This window comes from Oncorhynchus kisutch, linkage group LG6, assembly GCF_002021735.2.
Source record: "Oncorhynchus kisutch isolate 150728-3 linkage group LG6, Okis_V2, whole genome shotgun sequence".
In the NCBI taxonomy this organism is placed as follows: domain Eukaryota; kingdom Metazoa; phylum Chordata; class Actinopteri; order Salmoniformes; family Salmonidae; genus Oncorhynchus; species Oncorhynchus kisutch.
Genome location: NC_034179.2, coordinates 10,484,495 through 10,501,125, shown reverse-complemented (window position 1 = coordinate 10,501,125; position 16,631 = coordinate 10,484,495). Strand labels below are relative to the sequence as shown.

Genomic DNA, 16,631 nt, shown 5'->3' with positions numbered 1-16,631 from the left:
TGGGAAATCTACAACCCGATACCAGTAAGCCTGCCAAAAGAAGTAGTAATGAATGATTTTTACAATCTGCCTGCACTGCATTTACTCATTTACAACACTGTACTTGGGCCTGTGCTTCCTTTGGAATAAAACCATTAAATAAATACACTTTCTTTGGAATAAAACCATTAAATAAATTAACGTTCTTTGCACTAAAAGCAATTCTAGAACCTTGAGTCTAAAGATAAGATGGCATCCTAGAAGTTAAGTGAGGTGGTGTCCATGGCAACCCCACGGGGTGATACTTTATGTGAGGGAATGATTACAATTATTCATAGATAATGGTGGAGGAGGACTCTATTTTGCTCTTTACCTCCCTTTCCCAGATACAATGACTGATTATGTTCAAACAACCATTTGTTACTCACAAGGAGTTTAGAACCGTCAGAGCACCTTCAGGGCCAATGAGATAGCCTACGCTGAATTCTACAGCATCTGCCTTTTTTCTCTCTCTGATTCCTCCTGACAGTGGGATAGGGGTGTATTACAATTACAAGATCAAACAACAGGGTTGTTTGATCTTTCAGCCTGGACCAAAGGGGAACAACAGAGCACGCTATTGTATTCTAGTTTGTTGTTGATTCCCAACACCCAATGCTTGTTCAGAGAATAGAATAGGTTACAGACTGTAATTTCAGAAGGTGTGAGGTATCAAATCCCCGAGTTAACACACTGTGCGGTAAGGAGATCCTAGTGCTTCTTCTGATAGGCCTATATCCTGACGCTCCCTGGGTGAATAACGATTAGGGATATTTAATTATTCTCAGGTATAACTCTAGGCTAGTAGGGTTTTGAATGGCTCGGGTGGGTGCTGCCTTCAGTCACTGTAAATAAGAATGTGTTCTTAACTGACTTGCCTAATTAAATAAAGGAAAAAGAAAAGTGAAAGACACACACACACACACACACACACACACACACACTAACCTTGACACACTCTCAGGCCTTGTCAGAAGAACCTTGACCGTCATGTGACCTAAACAGTAAAGTGTAAACCGGCCTGACCAGCCTCCTCATGATTCTGTTGATACAGGATGGGGACTGGGCTGTTGTGCATTGAGAAATATCCTGGGGCATGGGATAATACACACACACGCACACACACACACACACACACAACACACACACACACACACACACACACACACACACACACACACACACACACACACACACACACACACACACACACACACACACACACACACACACACAAACAAACAAACAAACAAAACCAATTCAAGAGGATGGCTCTTCTTCCTAACATTAAAAAAAGTCTTTGGGTTAATAAACATCTTGGTTTGTGACTGGACTGGTTACTGTGTTTCCAAATGGCTGCCATTTCTAGTTATTCTAAGTTCTTTGATTGTGCTGACATTTTCCTCCAGGGCTGCAGCACACCACCAAGGTACACCTACTGTAGGTACACAGAGCACATGGGGAGGGACGCTGAATAGCATCAGAACACTTTTCCCCCCGAAGAGTTTAGGTCAAATTATTTACAAAGGGTAAAATCTGAACTAGAGCATCATGGAACATTTTGTAGGATGAGATTCATTGTATTCCAAACATCCAGGAGGTTGTCACTATTGTACTGGAAAGATATATAATTCAATCTGGTGAATGGACATGTTGAACAGACCCCCTGTCATGGTGTTCTCCCCAAGGGTTTAAACGCGGAGAGACATCTCATACAGACACATATGCACGGACAAACACACGGCACAACATACTGTGCCATATGTTGCTTACAGTAAACATCACAAGTGTTTACCCCTCTGTCCTGTCTCACATACTTCCTTCACCATCACCGTGTCTTATGCCTCAGTGTTTTCACTGTACACAGAGTCATGAAAACATTCTCTTCTTCCACCTCTAAGAGCTGCTACACCCTCCACTTCTGAGTAGCCTAGTAGCCTAGCCTGGGTAGCTCAGTAGCCTAGTAGCCTAGTCTGGGTAGCTCAGTAGCCTAGTAGCCTAGCCTAGGTAGCTCAGTAGCCTAGTAGCCTAGTCTGGGTAGCTCAGTAGCCTAGTAGCCTAGTCTGGGTAACTCAGTAGCCTAGCCTAGGTAGCTCAGTAGCCTAGTAGCCTAGTCTGGGTAGCTCAGTAGCCTAGTAGCCTAGTCTGGGTAGCTCAGTAGCCTGGTAGCCTAGCCTGGGTAGCTCAGTAGCCTAGTAGCCTAGTCTGGGTAACTCAGTAGCAAAACAGCCCTGAGATGAGGTTACTTAGTGGGAAAAGAAACTCTACTGTGTTTTACTACTGTACTTACTACTGAGAGAGAGAGCAAAGTGAAAGCATGTAGACGAGAGCAGCTTAGCCTTGTTCACAACTATACAAATAGATTTAGTTTGAATCTGAACATATCTACACATGCATACTATCTCAATCAGCCTGACTAACCGGTGTCTATAGGTAGCCTCGCTACTGTTATAGCCTCGCTACTGTTATAGCCCCGCTACTGTATATAGTCTCGCTACTGTATATAGCCTCGCTACTGTTATAGCCTCGCTACTGTTATAGCCTCGCTACTGTATATAGTCTCGCTACTGTTATAGCCTCGCTACTGTATATAGTCTCGCTACTGTTATAGCCTCACTACTGTTATAGCCTCGCTACTGTTATAGCCTCGCTACTGTATATAGCCTTGCTACTGTTATAGCCTCGCTACTGTATATAGCCTTGCTACTGTTATAGCCTCGCTACTGTATATAGTCTCGCTACTGTTATAGCCTCGCTACTGTATATAGTCTCGCTACTGTTATAGCCTCACTACTGTTATAGCCTCGCTACTGTTATAGCCTCGCTACTGTATATAGCCTTGCTACTGTTATAGCCTCGCTACTGTATATAGCCTTGCTACTGTTATAGCCTCGCTACTGTATATAGTCTCGCTACTGTTATAGCCTCGCTACTGTATATAGTCTCGCTACTGTTATAGCCTCACTACTGTTATAGCCTCGCTACTGTTATAGCCTCGCTACTGTATATAGCCTTGCTACTGTTATAGCCTCGCTACTGTATATAGTCTCGCTACTGTTATTTTTCACTGTCTTTTACTGTTTTATTTCTTTACCTACCTATTGTTCACCTAATACCTTTTTTGCACTATTGGTTAGAGCCTGTAAGTAAGCATTTCACTGTAAGGTTGTATTTGGCACACGTGACAAATAAACTTTGATTTGAGTTAATTGCCATTACCTCACCACAGCTACTGTGGGGACAGCATAGAGATAAATCAATCTCACACAACCTTTATCTGCACACAACCTCCACAGGGGCTTGACCCTAAGTGTTAATTCCCAATTCTATGGACGCTGACAGACACAGGCACAGCAATAGCCACGTCTACCACCACCACCTCTAATGACAACCTTGTTGAATGTTCTGCACATCAAACCTTGCTGCTTGGCACAACATGTGTCAACCACACTCATACAAACAAAGTTGTACCTTTTCCTAGATTAATGTAGCCTAGATTTGATTTTAGGACTGGGGTTGATGTGATAAATCCTTGGAGTGTTAATCATTGTTAATAACCATGTTTTTTTATTACCAATCTTATCAGTAGATTATTTTGGCTAAACTAAAAATGGCAGTTGACTTGACACCTACAGAGCTAATTAGATATAATCAAGGGTATGATACAAATACACATCTCAGTGCTAAAGGAGAGATGAGTGAGCAGCTTCTCTCTCAGCTGACAGCTCGTCTCCTCAATTCAAAACGAGCACACAACAGGATTACTCATTGACTCACAGGGGGAATCTCATTACACAATTCACAAATCAGCACTTTCCACCGATCCATTTACTACTAACTAGCCTCGACTACAGTGGGTTTCATAAGTATTCATCCCCTTCGATTTCATTCACATTTTATTGTTTTACAAAGTAGGATTAAAATGGATTTAATTGTCATTTTTTTTCAACGATCTACACTAAATACCCAATGTGAAAAGTGGAAGAAAAAATATATACTTAAAAAAAAAGATGAATAAAAAATAAAACATGAATATATCTTGATTAGATAACTATTCACCCCCCTGAGTCAATACATGTTAGAATCACATTTGGCAGTGATTACAGCTGTGAGTCTTCTTGGGTAAGTCTCTAAGAGCTTTACACACCTGGATTGTGCAAGATTTGCCCATTATTCTTTTCATAATTCTTCAAGCTCTATCAAGGTGTTGGGGATCATGGCTAAAAGGAAGCCAAAGCTGTAACTTGGCCACGTAGGAACATTCATTGTCTTCTTGGTAAGTCACTCCAGTGTAGATTTGGTCTTGTGTTTTAGGTTATTGTCCTGCTGAAAAGGTGAATTCCTCTCCCAGTGTTTGATGTAAAGCAGACTGAATCAGGCTTTCCTCTAGGATCCCATTGGTTTTTATCCTGAAAAACTCCCCAGTCTTTGCCGATGACAAGCATACCCATACCATGATGCAGCCACCACCATCCTTGAAAATAAGGAGGCAGTTACTCAGTGACGTCTGGTGTTGGATTTGGCTTAAACATGGCTTTGCTTTTAAGCCAAAAAGTGTTTTCCTTTGCTGTGTTTTTTAAATTTGGGGTAAAGGATTGTTGCAGGATGCATGTTTACATTTTTTATTTATTTTATTCTGTATATTTGTATTCGACGACACACAACCTGTTGAAGGTTCTTCCCATGAAACCTCACTGATCTTCAGCCACACTCACACTCAAACAAAGTTGTCATTTAAAAATCATGTCAACCACAATTATTTCACACAGAGTGAGTCCATGTAACTTAATGTGTGATTTGTTAAGCCACATTTTACTCCTGAACTAACTTAAGCCTGCCTAAACCAAGGAGGTGAATACTTTTAAATTTTTGTTAATTCATTATTATAAATTAGTACAAATGTATATATATATTTTTTTTTTCTCAGTATGACATGGTCAAGATTTGTTGTGTAGAAAAATGACAAAGATGACAAAAACCCCCCACAATTTATTCAATTTTAAAATTACAATTTTGCAGATTAACACTGGAGTGATAAATGATCAGATGGACATGTACAGGTAGAGATATTGGTGTGCAAAAGAGCAGAAAAGTAAATAAATAAAACAGTATGGGGATGAGGTAGGTGAAAATGGGTGGGCTATTTACCGATAGACTATGTACTATACAGCCTATGTTGATCACTTTTTACCTTTAAGAAAAAGCTAAATGGAGGAGTATATCTGTGTCACGTCTCTGACAGTGGCTGCTGAGAAATAGGCACAGCACAGCAGCGTGCGTTGAACAGAATAGAGGAAAATGACAGTCAGAGTATGGAATGTGAAATGTCAGGACAACAAGCAGGAACAGTCAAATATGCAATATGCTATCTTAAAAAGTTAGCCCCAACATTAGCCAGACATTCACCAATATAAGATTGATTGCTATGTTAGAGGAATTATGTGTGTCCGATGCTTATATTTATCCTGTTACACACTATACACGTTTACCCTGAGACAACCGCAAGGAGAATCGTCACGGAAACGATCACCATTGTCCAGCACCCCTGGAACAATTGGGGTTAAGTGCCTTGCTCAAGAGCACAGCGATAGATTTTCAACTTATCGGCTCTGGTGTTCAAACCAGCAACCTGTCGGTCACTGGCCCAATGGTTAAACCTCAAAGCTAACCGGATACGGTGTCCCAGGGCTGACGTTATGGGAGGACCTTAGGGGGCCTGGCCCGACCTACCGTACCTCCTTGCCCGTCCAAATAAAATATAATAATACAAAAATAAACAGAAAGATACATCTCAGATGAAGCATCTGAGAGAGTGAAACAGCTCCCCTCTGTCTGTCTCAGTATGTGTAGACCATGTATCTGATGCTGTCTGGACAGTGAAACAGCTCCCCTCTGTCTGTCTCAGTATGTGTAGACCATGTATCTGATGCTGTCTGGACAGTGAAACAGCTCCCCTCTGTCTCAGTATGTGTAGACCATGTATCTGATGCTGTCTGGACAGTGAAACAGCTCCCCTCTGTCTCAGTATGTGTAGACTATGTATCTGATGCTGTCTGGACAGTGAAACAGCACCTCTCTGTTTCAGTATGTGTAGACCATGTATCTGATGCTATCTGGACAGTGAAACAGCACCTCTCTGTCTCAGTATGTGTAGACCATGTATCTGATGCTGTCTGGGCAGTGAAACAGCTCCCCTCTGTCTCAGTACGTATAGACTATGTATCTGATGCTGTCTGTTCAAAAAGAGTATGACAGCATCAGATACATGGGCTACACATTAGTTGGATACTTTCTCTTGTGAGGTCATTTCAGCCATGTGAATTGAAGGGAAGTTGGCGTTTACAGTGTACTCTGTGGTGTACTATTCGGATGCTGGAATAGGCCTTTCTCTCGTTTCCAAGTTGGGACTTACGGTTTTGGGAAATCCTATATCCGATCTAAGGCGTATCCGATCTAAGCCGTATCCGATCTAAGGCGTATGGTCTTTTCTCAATAGAAATGGCTCAAAGCAAGAGCAAGTCTTGTTGTAGCCTACCTCTTTGTTTGAAAGACAAAATCTTTTGGAGACAAAATCTAAGGCCTCGCACTTTGAAGTCAACCTGAGTTGGGCTGGTCTTGGAGAGGCTAGATCAATTTGCGTTTGCACTGCCTCTAGATTAGAAACGATGTCATGTTGCTAGCGAGCCAATATGACTGTGCAACAGAGAGGAAGAGGAAGAGAGAGCCACAACTTTGCCAAAAAGTCTCCCTCCAGTAGGTGGCATTTTTCACCCACCATGCAAGGAGTTTTTTTTACGGACGTCAATGAGAGTGTCGAATTTCGCCAACAACAAAAAATGCATGGCTTATTTTCTATTTGAGGTTTATTTGATTGAATAGAAGTTTTGTAATACTTACGTTGTTACGGGTGGACTGATATAAGTAGGACACGTGACATCCAGGTAACTTTGCAGAAAAACACTTTATGTTGGAACATTGCTGCGAGGACTTGCTTCCATTCAGCCACAAGAGAATTAGTGAATTAGTGAGGTTGGGCACTGATGTTGGGCGATTAGGCCTGGCTCGCAGTCGGCGTTCCAATTCATCCCAAAGGTGTTTGATGGGTTTGAGGTCAGAGCTCTGTGCAGGCCAGTCAAGTTCTTCCACCACATTTTTGTAAGGACCTCTGTGCCCGGGGCCATTATTATGCTAAAACAGGAAAAGGCATTCCCCAAACTGTTGCCACAAAGTTGGAAGCACAGAATCATCTAGAATATCATTGTATGCTGTAACGTTAAGATTTCCCTTCACTGGAACTAAAGGGCCTAGCCTGAACCATGAAAAACAGCCCCAGACCATTATTCCTCCTCTAACAAACTTTACAGCTGGCACTGTGCATTGGGTTAGGTAGAATTCTCCTGGCATCAGCCAAAACCAGATTAGAGCCTGTCGGACTACCAGATGGTGAAGCGTGATTCATCACTCCAGAGAACACGTTTCTACTACTCTAGAGTCTAATGGCGGTGAGCTTTACACCACTTCAGCCGCGCTTGGCATCGCTCATGGGGATCTTAGGCTGGAGTGCGGCTGCTCGGCCATGGAAACCCATTTTTAACCTTCCGATGAACAGTTATTGTGCTAACGTTGCTTCCAAAGGCCGTTTGGAACTCGGTAGTGAGTGTTGCAACCGAGGACAAATGATTTGTACGCACTACAGCACTTGGCGGTCCCGTTCTGTGGGCTTGTGTGGCCTACTACTTTGCGGCTGAGCCATTGTTTCTCCTAGACGTTTCTACCTCACAATAACGGCACTTACAGTAGACCAGGGCAGCTCTCGCAAGGCAGAAATTTGATGAACTGACTTGGTGGAAAGGTGGCATCCAATGACGGTGCCACGTTGAAAGTCACTGAGCTCTTCAGTAAGCCCATGAGGTTGGTGGCACCTTAATTGGGGAGTTCTTGAAAAAGAAAAGGAGAGCTGCCCACTCAAGGAGCTCAGATGCAATAATAACCTAGTAACCAACGGTTCAACAGACAAGCTGTCTTCATCAGGGTATATGAATTGGGGAGAACAGGCTTGTGGTAATGACTGGAGCAGAATCAGTGGAATAGTATAAAATACCATACCGTTTCCAGGTGTTTGATGACAATCCATTTGCTCCATTCTGACCATTATTATGAGTCGTTCTCCCCTCAGCAGCCTCCACTGTCAGTAAGGTAATTCTACTGTCAATGTTTGTCTATGGAGATTGCATGGCGGTGTGCTCGATTTTATACACCTGTCAGCAACAGGTATGGCTGAAATAGCCGAATCCACTCATTTGAAGGGGTGTCCACATACTTTTGTATATATAGTGTATTTTGTTGATTGCACAGTATGTTATATACATAGTCTTAGCAAGCTCTTTGGCAGATAGCTAATCTTTTCTAGCTATAATATTTAGCTATCTCGCTTGCGTTGCAAACATTAGCCTAGCCTAGCTAGATAGCATAAAAAAATGTCCATAAAAAAGTCTCTAGCTTAGTTTAGGTGAAAGACCGATTTAAAAATGGGGTCGCGAGAGGAAATTTACACTTGGTTGATAGAACAGGGATTATGTCAGTAACAGTGGGGGTCAGTGCCGTGTAAGATTAGGGAGGACAATTATTTTTTTATGAGCATGGCCTTATTTCTATTACAGCATATTGGATGACTGTCATTCATATTCCATTCACCAAGCTCAATGTAACATTGACAGGTTTAGGCTCCTACATGATACTCGAATTTGCCCTCTACCCATCATGAGGTTGCTACAACCTAGCCTACAAATGAAGGTTTATAACATAGGTGCACAGGTCAAGAGACATTTTTTAGTAACCAAGGTGACAGAGGAGTGGCATTCAATACCGCCTTGCAGACTCTTGCCTGAATCTAGCTGATCTAGGGTGTAATCATTAGTCCAAACAGTTTTAGTTGCGAAACGTTACAAGAGTTTAATGGACACATTCAGGTAGGTTCATACCCATTTCGTTCCGTTTCTTTCCATTGAAAAAAACATTTTGCAACAGAATTGGAAGAATGAATACACATCTGATCACTCGCACACACAGTTCACTTTCATAGCAGCCATACAAACAGCATCATCACATCTACCTGCTCTCATCCTCTCACATTTTCCCCGTCACTTGTGGACTTCAGTGCACAACACAACAGCTGTCTGTGACCAGGTGGAAAAAACCTCTCCATGCCAAACCTTAGTCATAGTCAACATACAGTAGCTACAAGAACTAAGGCGTTAGTAAACCCACACAATTCAATCCATGTGCACTATTACACAGTAGTGTACAGCAAGTAGCTGAACAGTTACACCGGTGGGCCCAGGTGGCAATACATTTTTTTTAAATGAAGATCTTCTCAATTTCCCAACACCTTTCTGATGCATTTCAGTCACTAAAAACCACATTGTCTTCAGATTGAAATACTGTCAAAAATAGTGTCCGACAGATTTGTAATAGACCAAATACATTTTTAAACGTTTTCTTTTTTTACATGGTGGGATCTTTGATTGGCCTAGCTGATGATTGAGTTGCAGCTGTCAGTGAAAAGCATCTAAAATATGTGTGAAGATGATAATTTGATAATAATTTCAAATGTTGAGACAAGAAGAAGGGGAGGGGTGTGTGGCGGAGATATAGGCGAATCTCTCCACAATGCAATCTCTCAACCTTCTCCCACCAATCTCTCAGCCTTCTCCCACCAATCTCTCAACCTTCTCCCACCAATCTCTCAACCACCAATCTCTCAGCCTTCTCCCACCAATCTCTCAGCCTTCTCCCACCAATCTCTCAGCCTTCTCCCACCAATCTCTCAGCCTTCTCCCACCAATCTCTCAGCCTTCTCCCACCAATCTCTCAGCCTTCTCCCACCAATCTCTCAGCCTTCTCCCACCAATCTCTCAGCCTTCTCCCACCAATCTCTCAGCCTTCTCCCACCAATCTCTCAGCCTTCTCCCACCAATCTCTCAGCCTTCTCCCACCAATCTCTCAGCCTTCTCCCACCAATCTCTCAGCCTTCTCCCACCAATCTCTCAACCTTCTCCTGCCAATCACTCAGCCTTCTCCCACCAATCTCTCAGCCTTCTCCCACCAATCTCTCAACCTTCTCCCACCAATCTCTCAGCCTTCTCCCACCAATCTCTCAACCTTCTCCCACCAATCTCTCAGCTTTCTCCCACCAATCTCTCAGCCTTCTCCCACCAATCTCAGCCTTCTCCCACCAAACTCTCAGCCTTCTCCCACCAATCTCTCAACCTTCTCCTGCCAATCTCTCAACCTTCTCCTGCCAATCTCTCAGCCTTCTCCCACCAATCTCTCAGCCTTCTCCCACCAATCTCTCAGCCTTCTCCTGCAAATTCATTGTGTGAATTGTTTTCCCCTTTGAATGTTTATTTTGATAAATTCCCCATTACATATGTCACCAGTAGTACATGACCTGTTAATCCCCATAACTTGGTTACATTCATTTATGTTAATGAATGTATTAATTACAATATTCTACAGTTCTCATTCTTAGATTAGAACCGTTATCCTTCACTCATGCTGCCAAACATACTCTCGTATTGGATGCAGCCTATCACAGTGCCATCCGTCTTGTCACCAAAGCCCCAAATACTACGCACGACTGCGACCTGTACGCGCTCGTTGGCTGGCTGGCTCCAGGTCATCTACAAGTCTCTGCTAGGTAACGCCCTGCCTTACCTCAGCTCACTGGTCACCATAGCAGCACCCACCCGTAGCACGCGCTCCAGCAGGTATATCTTACTGGTCACCCCCAAAGCCAATTCTTCCTTTGGCTGCCTTTCCTTCCAGTTCTCTGCTGCCAACGACTGGAACAAACTGCAAAAATCACTGAAGCTGGAGACTCATATCTCCCTCACTAGCTTTAAGCACCAGCTGTCAGAGCAGCTCACAGATCACTGCACCTGTACATAGCTCATCTGTAAATAGCCCATCCAATCTACCTCATCCCTATAATGTATTTAATTATTTATCTTGCTCCTTTGCACCCCAGCATCTCTACTTGCACATTCATCTTCTGCACATCTACCATTCCAGTGTTTAATTGCTATATTGTAATTACTTCACCACCATGGCCTATTTATTGCCTTTACCTCCCTTATCCTACCTCATTTGCACTCACTATATATAGACTTTTTCGAATGTATTATTGACTGTATGTTTGTTTATTCCATGTGTAACTCTGTGTTGCTTTTTGTGTCTAACTGCTTTGCTTTATCTTGGCCAGGTCGCAGTTGTAAATGAGAACTTCTTCTCAACTAGCCTACCTGGTTACATAAAGGTGAAATAAATAAATACTAAATATTCACAACCTGCTACACTTGTAAGAAACATGTTTTGATTTATTTCATAACCATCTATGACTTTTGTCAATATTGTGTATTATATTTTGTTTGGAGTGTCTGGTTTTTCTATCTGTTAATGTTAAGGGAGCACGCACACCTGAGCATGCATAGAAGTCGGTCTACCTGGCCTGCTGCGCACAAATGTAGGAAAGTGCCCATTTGGGGATGTTATGATTGTCTTAACTCACCATTTCCACCACGAATAAACTGAGATTCTCAGTAATTTTGTCTCTACCTCACACAAGTAAGGCAACGAAGTAAAAAAAAAAAAACACGTTTTACATCCTTTGCAAATGGCCTAACCCAGTTGATTGATATGATACAATGTTGCACTTCACTAGCGATAGTTCAAGTCAAGATAGATAGAAGTTGAGGCAGACAGGTGGAAGTAGAGAGATTTATGCGATTGAAAGTAGCTGGATTTTCATCCTGATATTTTCTACTGTTTTATTTAGACGGATTTATGTATTTAGTTTAGTTTACAATGCGGCTGGTGCTCTTGCCTTAGTTACATTTTTACTTTGGGATTTATTTTCTCATTTTAATTCGGATTTTTATGATTAACCAAGTCACAATGATTTTGAGAAACGAAAACGTTATTATTGAAATTATACTACTGTTCCATGAAAATGCGCATATGATAATCCTAACTGGCACGCAGCTCCGTATAAATGGAAGGAAAATTGTAAGCTTCCCCAAACTTGAAACTCATGCACAGCCTACGATGTGATTTATTTGACAATCAGATGACTGGTTGTGTTCATGACACATTAAAAGGCAATACATTTTTACAGTTAAATTATATGTCTTTAATATAAAAACCCATTTTTTTTTTAAATGGAGGTCTCGTGAAAAAACGTGACCCCCTATGGAAATCCAACTGATTCGTTCTGGTACCGGCCCTGAATCTGGTAGCGGCCCTGCCTACATTCAATAGAGTTACATATCAGAATATGGTGCAGAGAATATAGTGATTCATTTAAATTATCATTCTATTCAATGATATTTCTTAACGTACTTTAAATCATGAAGTGTTGTGCTAAAGTTGCTATTTTTAAGTATCAAACCTATGTCTTAATGTAGCCTATTAATGCTTTGGAAGTTAGCTGATGAAACTAACCAGATCGCCCACCCACCTAGTTTCCATCCCTGGAAAACAGTGTCGGTGTTACAGAGTGGACTATCCTGACTAAGTAGCCTGATTTGATCTATGTAATGTAGCCTACTCACCCCAATTGCATTCGGCGAAGTCCAGTCAATTCCTTTAATTCCTTATGCTTTCCAGAGGAGCTTGACTCCCATGCGATGGCGCTCCAACGGAAAGTTTGTTGATATCTGTTGTTGTATAATGGGATACTTGGCTATAACACAGAACGAGGACACACACAGCCATGTACCTCAAGAATAAACCCAACACTAAAGAGCTTTCAGCATCTCCGGTCCTGAGGGGGAGAGAGGAGGGTGGAGTTGACGGTGTTGACCGCTCCCTCCCACAAGATCTAGAAACTCCGCCCAGCTCCCACGCATTTAGATACAGTACACTCTATGCTCCTGTAAATCGCTCTGCTAAATGAAATACGTGTATGCACTTTGAGTTCAATACAAGCAACATATTTCAATGTTCATTCATTTCATCGACCCAGTTGATCCATGTGTTTATAATGTGATGTCAATCCCTTCAGACTATCGGTTTTGATGGCCCACCATCTATAGGAGATCCAACAGTTAAATTGCATTTAGCGCAGCTGTTATGTCAGGTCGGTCTCATAGACTAGACATAACATGGTCAACAAAAATCCGGGACACTCAAATGAGTATGATATGTTATGTTTGCCATAAAACAGAAGGTTACTGTGGTCCTGTATGGCTCAGTTGGTTGAATATGGCACTTGCACTGCCAGGGTTGTGGGTTCGATTTCCAGGGCAGTCCATACTTAAAATATCCTTAGAACCTTCGTAGGAGCATAGTTAAATCTCTGAACTGTTAAACAAAACTATTGTAAGTAAAGTTGCGCTTGAAAACGCTCGTTATTTACCGACTGCCTTAGACCACTTGTAGAACAGCTAAGTACTTCTTTGCCCTTCCGCGTCACTTTATACACCGAATATCTCCTCTAAATGTATAATCAAGCTGTTTTTCTGTCTCTCTGTGGCGGCCAATACATGTAATGTTCAGCCAGTTGAGTTCTATTTGTAGGCTACACGGTCTGTAATTTTTGCCTCAATATATTTCTTGATGTGTAACATGTGCACAATGAAACATATTGTAAGCTTTACAATGAATTATTCTAAGCATGGTCAGAGAGAGAGAGAGAGAGAGACAAAGAAACCATGGCTTGTACCATGGCCCATAGTTCATGAGAGAGAGGTTGGTGAGGTGAACACAGAGAAGGCTGAATTCCTAAGACAACACAGGGAATTCTTGAGTACAGTTTATAAGAAGAGTCACTTCGGGGGCTGGCCTGCCCTACATTAGCAGAAAAAGTATTTTAATAAACCAAAGGTAAACAAATACGTTTGGGGAGACATTTTTACAGTTTTAAAAGCTAATTTCCTGCAATTCTACACATTTTTGCATTTACTTATGCCATGTTAATAGGATATCTGAGTGAGAGTGACTAACAAAATCAATGGGTTCCCTACCTCCTCCTCCATGCTTCACGGTGGGAACCACACATGCAGAGATAATCCGTTCACCTACTCTACGTCTCACAAAGACAAAAATCTCAAATTTGGACTCATCAGACCAAAGGACAGATTTCCACTTCTTCAAAGAAACCACAAGCCATGGTTTCTTTGTCCATTGCTTGTGTTTCTTGGCCCAAGCAAGTCTCTTATTATTATTTTTGTCCTTTAGTAGTGGTTTCTTTGCAGCATTTCGACCATGAAGACCTGATTCAAGTAGTCTTCACTGAACAGTTGATGTTGAAATGTGTTTGTTACTTGAACTCTGTGAAGCATTTATTTGGGCTGCAATTTCTGAGGCTGGTAACTCTCATGAACTTATCCTCTGCAGCAGAAGTAACTCTGAGTCTTCCTTTCCTGTGGTGGTCCTCATGAGAGACAGTTTCATCATAGCGCTTGATGGTTTTTGCGACTGAACATTAAGAAACTTTCAAAGTTCTTGAACTGTTCCATATTGACTGACCTCATGCCTTGAAGTAATGATGGACTGTCGTTTCTCCTTGTTCATTTGAGCTGTACTTGTCATAATATGGACTTGGTCTTTTACCAAATAGGGCTATCTTCTGTATACCCCCCTACCTTGTCACAACACAACTGATTGGCTCAAACACATTATGAAGGAAAGAAATTCCACCGTTTATTTTTTAACAAGGCGCACCTGTTAATTGAAATGCATTCCAGGTGACTACCTCATGAAGCTGGTAGAGAGAATGCCAAGAGTGTGCAAAGCTGTCATCAAGGCAAAGGGTAGCTACTTTGAAGAATCTCAAATATAAAATATATTTTTATTTGTTGAACACTTCTTTGGTTACCACATGATTCCATATGTGTTATTTCATAGTTTTGATGTCTTCACTATTATTCTAGAATGTAGAAAATAGTAAAAAATAAAGAAAAACCCTTGAATGAGTAGGTGTGTCCAAACCTTTGACTGGTACTGTACATTTACATAGGTCTACAATTTAATTAAGTCAGTGAGGTGAGTTTGATTTTTTGTAAATGTTTTTGTTGTAGCTATTTTATCTTTTTGCTTTGAGTAATTTGAGATGGAAGGGACGCTCCATGTGGCAAGTGATCATGGCTCTATACAGTATAAAACTGTGCATTGCCTTGAATCTGTTTGAGATTTGAGGACTGTGAAGAGACCCCTGTTGGCATGTCTGGTGTGGTAATTATGTGTGTCAGAGCTATTTTGCGTACAGAGTGACAGTGCCATGCTTGTTATGAGGTCTGCCTGTATTTTTACTGCTTTACCATCACAAGTCAAGTTGTTCGTCCTCTCTACTCAAACACTCAGGATTTACTGGTGTTCTTAGTCAAACATTGTAAAAACACATTATGACTGATCACAGCTGTAAAGGTGTACCACACCTTCAAACACTGTGTTTATTGTACCTCAGTTCTGTTTCTCCCAGTACCTGGTTAGTGGTTCCTCCCATTGAGGGCAATTAGAATGGTTGCATCTCCTGGAGACAATGTAACGTGACTTGCTTAGGGACGTGTTGCTTTGTTCGGGGAAAAATCTAGGTAATACTTAAAAGCATTTTGTTTTATTATACGATGATTTTAACAGGGAGTCATGCTGAGACCAAGGTCTCTTTTACAGATGAACCCATCAATACACTTCAATATGCACAATACACATCAATATAAACATCAGAATTCACATTAAACCATTTATAAATATTTAATTATTTGTAATCATTTATAAACATTAAGGAAAGTGAAATGGGATACCTAGTCAGTTCCCAACTGAATGCATTCAAACTAAATGTGTCTTCCATTTTTAACCATACCCCTCTGAAACATTATAAGCAAACCAGGACCAGAATTATAAGCAAACCAGGACCAGCTCATCTTCAAGTATTGAGAATGGATGACCCTGGAAATTGCTAACCTTGAAATATATTTGATCATTCAACAATGATGGGGTGGTTTCTCCTCAAACTCAATGGCCTCCACCTATAAGCTACATGCAGTACGGTACCTGAGATGTTCTCCTATTATTTATAGTGGTGCATTTCTCCCGCTCCTGCTATACATTAAAGTACAGATGTAGAATGTTAATTTGAGCCAGTTTGCTACAGCAGGAAAATAATCCTGCAGCAACAGGAAGTGTGAATATTCTAGTGGTGCTATATAATTGGTACTTGATCCTAAATGAAGACAGGATATCATAATGGAAGATGGATATCCACCCAGTTCCACCCATAACTTAAAATATATCTTCTTGTTTTTTTCCCATTTCTCTCCCCAGTTTCGTGATAACCAATTGCAATCTAATTACGAACTTTTCTCATCGTTCCAACTCCCAAACGGGCTCGGGAGAGGTGAAGGTTGAGTCATGCGTCCTCTGACACATGACCCACCAAGCCGCGCTTCTTAACATCCCCCCCGCTTAACCCGGAAGCCAGCCACACCAATGTGTCAGAGGAAACACCGTCCAACTGACTACGGAAGTCAGCCTGCAGGCGCCCGGCCCACCACAAGGAGTCGCTAGAGCGCGATGAGCCAAGTAAAGCCCCCCCGGCCAAACACTCCCCTAAC

The 16,631-nt window shown here is 41.7% G+C and overlaps 1 protein-coding gene across 1 annotated transcript in view; it reads right to left on the bottom strand.

Moving 5' to 3' along the window:
* prlra (prolactin receptor a) overlaps positions 1-12,827 on the bottom strand; it is a 29,031-nt gene extending 16,204 nt beyond the window's left edge. Inside the window, exon 1 of the mRNA XM_031826149.1 lies at positions 12,630-12,827. The gene's annotated coding sequence lies outside the window, so the exon portion shown is untranslated. The remainder of the gene's footprint in view (positions 1-12,629) is intronic.
* Positions 12,828-16,631: the final 3,804 nt, after the last annotated feature.